The 4,713-nt window shown below is 41.2% G+C and overlaps 1 pseudogene; it reads right to left on the bottom strand.

The window, feature by feature from the left end:
- Positions 1-2,739: 2,739 nt before the first annotated feature.
- Positions 2,740-3,033, bottom strand: LOC123941040 (annotated as a pseudogene).
- Positions 3,034-4,713: the final 1,680 nt, after the last annotated feature.

Consider the following 4,713-nt stretch of genomic DNA (forward strand, 5'->3'; position numbering starts at 1 on the left):
TCCCCACTCACTGTCTGTACCACACTGACCCCTGGATGGTAGCTAGTCAGAATAAGTCAGACATCAGGAGATCCGTGCTGGGGTCATTACCTCCCTTGTCTTGCTGAGGGATGGGAGGAATGTGGGAGAGGGAGCCTATGGAAGGAAGGATAGGGTTTCCCTGAATGTGAAGCACCATATTGAGTTCCTGACTGGGGGATTTAATGAAAATGGAATGGATAGGACAGCAAGGCCATTTCATGGCCTGTTTGACTTTCTTGTTGTGCTTCTTCTTTGAATTATGAAGACATTGATATAAATATATAGTCTATAAAATAATAAAATCTTTCTAAGGCATAAACTCTTTAATTAGTCACCCCTCTCCAGTGTAATTGGCTGTCATGGAGTCTTGCAGGAGGGGGACAACAATTTGGAGAGTCAAGGAAACAAAAATAAAGACAGGGGCAGCCTCACACCCATCCAGGTTCTGCTGACCCAGGAGACTTCTCAGTAGCTTTTCAAGGGGGCTAATAAGGAGGAGCTCCAGGGGGTGGGTTCTCATGGGTAGGAAAGGAGAGAGTAAGAAAGGAAGTAGCCAAGAAAAATCTCCACAGAAGGTATGACACATTCTTTCTTTCACAAATATAGTAAAAACACATGACCTTCAAGAGTTTGGTGGGGGTTGGGGGGTCTGCAGCTTCTTGCAAATCCTTCTTTGGAGGGACTGGCTGTCTAGGACCCCACCCAGCATATCAAATATTGAACACCAGTTGGATTTTATTTACTGACTGGGCCCATGGGTCTTGTGTCCCATTTGTGTCTATAAAATTTTAATTACTCGCTGACATTTGAAAATTGGGAAGTTTCAATGAAATTCAGATTTCTACTTTAAATCCAGCAATAGCAAGCCCATGTTCTAGAACAACAACCTGGCCAGGAGCTAGTAGCCGATGCTGCAGTTAGAGGGGGAACTCACACTCCACAGTTTCACCCGGTGGTCCTGCCCTCACTCAGAATGGGCCTGGACCCTCTAGTGGGCGTGCCCCTCAGATCCAGGAGAAGTGAAGCAAGGTTCTCTGTGCGAGCTGTTTCATTTTTTACATTTTGTTTGGTGAGTTGAGGGAAAGAACTTTGCAAAATAACTAATGAAAATGACATCTGGCTTACATAGATTTCAAATGCTCTCAAAAACAACAACAACAAAAACACACACATTTTCCACAACTTTGGGTTGCAAAATTGGCAAAAGTGGTGAGAAGCTGGGAAAGCAATTTTTTACAGACTGAGGCAGTGTCAGACTCCAGAGACTTTGAGGTGAATATCCTAGAGTGTTATCGCTCAAGTCACAAATGTCCTATTTACGAATATAGGCAGGGGGAGAGAAAAAGCCATGATTCTCAGGTATTTATTTTCCTACATATTGCTCTTCTGGTTGAGGCACAATACCAGCAAGTTATCACACATAACCCAGAGCAGACCCATTTCCTGTTACCAGACATCTTCCTCAATACATTTGGACTATACCCAGTAATGAATCAAAACAAAATTGTATTGCTCGTGTCCCCACTAACTGCAGAATCTATAGCTAATACATACATTTTGGTGGTATGTCTATAGAAATATTTTAGAGAAGTATCTTCAGAGAGTGTTTCCTGAGCAATTTCTTCAAAAGGGCATCTCTTCTCTCTGCAGAAGAGATGTCACATATTAATTGGCTAAAGATTTTTAACCAAAGATCACAAGTAGACAGAGAGGTAGGCAGAGGGAGAGAGAGGAGGAAGCAGGCTCCCCGCTGAGCAGAGAGCTCGATTCAGGACTTGATCCCAGGACCCAGGGATCATGACCTGAGCCGAAGCAGAGGCTTCAACCCACTGAGCCACCCAGGCGCCCCCACATATTACTTGGTTAATCTATGAAATGCATTGCATTTTAGTTGTGTTGGTCTTTACAATGACATTATTTAGAACTACTTCCCAACTCTCTTCCCAGTTTGGGTCCTCCTAGGAGTCAGTAACAGAGAAAGTAGGTAGGTAGAGAATAATAATAATAATAATAATAATAATAATAATAATAATAATACACAGAATTCTGTACAATAAGACTGAGCACAGATACGTTAATGTCACTTAATTCCTAGCCTTTTTGGCACTTTCCTTTACAATTTCACTCTCAGATCTATGAGCTCAGCAAACAAATTCACAAAAGGGAGCTGATGGAGGAGATGACTCCAAGCTCAGGTGTTAACCTCACTCCATTTTCACTATGAATGCTGCTAGCCTAAGACATATTAGGAGACATATTAGACTTTAGAAAGAAGTGATTTGAAAGCATGCTGAGTGGCCACTGAGCAAAACTGCCCACCCACCATGTCATCCTTCTTCCTCCTCTCACCCCAGGCTGACACCCCAGGCTGGGCATCCTGCTTTGACTCCACTTTCTACTGTTCTTCTAGAAGAAGAAATGGACTTAGAGACAGAACATCTGAGGGACTTGTTTGTTTGTTTGTTTGTTTGTTTGTTTGTTTTGGGGGGGTGGGGTTCCTTTCAGCATCTTGGTGATCCCATTTATTGAAAGAGTTGGAAAAAAATGCCCTTTAGATTAAGAATGTCTAGGTTATCTGCAAATCAAGTCATTTCAAGAATGGAAGAGTCCTTGGTCATTCCTCAATATCAAAATTTACTCGGGTTTCTCTTTTGAATGTCTTTTAAAGGGGCAATCATACAAAGTCTCCTCTAGCCCATACTCGGTGAATTCTTTATTTCAGCCAACTCTTAATGGAGGGACAGCTATTACTCCATCTCCCTGGCTGGAATGTTCTGTCCGTTAATTTATATGTCTCTTCATATGTTTCCTCATCAATTTCTGTAGTAGTCCCAGTTTCTCCCACATGTCCCAATATCACATTTAAATTCTGGTCACATAAACATGTCATCTGCCTTGAAGCTCTATGTAGTTTCTATTTTTCACATAAATTCGCTCAACCAGGCTGAGCCCAATGAGATCTAGGCGCTCTTCCACAGTCTTAGTTTGTTGCTGGTCCATGTCGTCTACCATGTTTCAAACCCTGAGACCCTTTAGAACATCTAGGTTTAATTCACAACTGCCACTTGTTTTATGACTGGCTAATTTATTTCCCTGATCTTAAGGTTTGCTATTTGTTTAATGAGAATAAAAATAATAGCCCAGCAGGATTGTTGTGAAAATTCATTTATCCATTTAATGAGTAGCTACTGAACTCTTATTGAGCACCAGATACTGTTCTAGATGCTGGAAATACAGCATTTAGAGGGTGGTTGGAGGGCGGGGATGAGGAGAAGATTAAAGTTTCTGTGCTTATGTTGCTAATATTTTGGGGAAGACACCACAAGTAATATAATAAATATAATATTATATGATATAATATAATATAATATATTGTGTGCCTGGGTGGCTCAGTAACTTAAGCATCTGCCTTAGGCTCAGGCCATGATCTCAAGGTCCTGGGATGGAGTCCCGTGTTGCACTCCTTGCTCCACAGAGAGTCTGCTTCTCCCTCTGCTCCTTCTCCCACTTGTTCTCTCAATCTCTCTCTCTCGCAAACAAACAAAATCTTTAAAAGATTTATAATGTATAATACTAGATATAATATAAAGTAGAGGTAATTAATATGAAGGGGGGAAAAAAACAGAAGAAAAGGATACAGAGTGCCGGGATGGGGGTGCTCGTTAGAGAAGATGATCATAAGAGCTCTTGAGGAAAGAGTGACATTGTTTCAGGGATCCGAATAGATCAGCAAATGAGTGAACCACAAAGAGGAACAGCAGGTAAAAGTGGATTTACAGAACAACTACCATATTACCTGATAAATGACAGAAGTTCAAGAAACAAAATAATGTCTTCGACTGCACCAGCAATTTTAAATGAGCCTGAGGTTTGCCAGATTGGGTGTCCTGCTCCAAGGCTTTATTTTATCAGGGACACCCTTCCTTCCTCTCTTCCTTCCTTCCCTCTTTCCTTCCTTCCTTCCTTCCCTCCTTCCTTCCTTCATCTTTTCATTCAATAATTATTTGTGTTGGGAACTGAAGAAGGCACTGGATAAATTGATAACCAATTGAAATTCAATGGAGTCTTTGAGAAGTATCTAAAAGTAAGACCAGGAGTCTCTGCCATGAAGGAAGGGCACTTCTATGAAGGGACTAAGTCCAAAGAAAACATTAAGGCTATCTTATATTTCACCCTGAGATGGCCATGAAGGTTCTGGAAAACCTTTAAGACTTCCTGATATACCAAGGCACTGGGAGGCTCAGTCAGTTAAGTGTCTGCCTTCATCTTGGTCATGATCCTAGGGTCCTGGAATTGAGCCCCATGTTAAGATCCCTGCTCAAAAGGGAACCTCTTCTCCCTCTCCTACTGCTCACACTGCTTGTGTGCGCTGGCTCTCTCTCTCTCCCTCTGTCAAATAAATAAACAAATAAATCTTAAAAAAAAAAAAAAAAACTTCCTGACATACCGATAATAATTCTATTGTTTTAAAGATTTATAATATAAAGTTATTTAAACATTAAAAAGTTTATTACACACCAGTGTCTTGGTACTGATAGAGTAGCTTATATAGACTACCTCTCTTTTCAATGACCATTTTAAACCCTGGAGAAAATATAAAACTACTACAGCTTTAAGATAGCAGAAGACAACCAAACCTAGGCAGAAGCTGGAGGAGAGACACACCTCTCCAGCTCCGCCCCCCACCCTCAC

Source organism: Meles meles, chromosome 1, assembly GCF_922984935.1.
Source record: "Meles meles chromosome 1, mMelMel3.1 paternal haplotype, whole genome shotgun sequence".
NCBI classification, from domain to species: Eukaryota; Metazoa; Chordata; class Mammalia; order Carnivora; family Mustelidae; genus Meles; species Meles meles.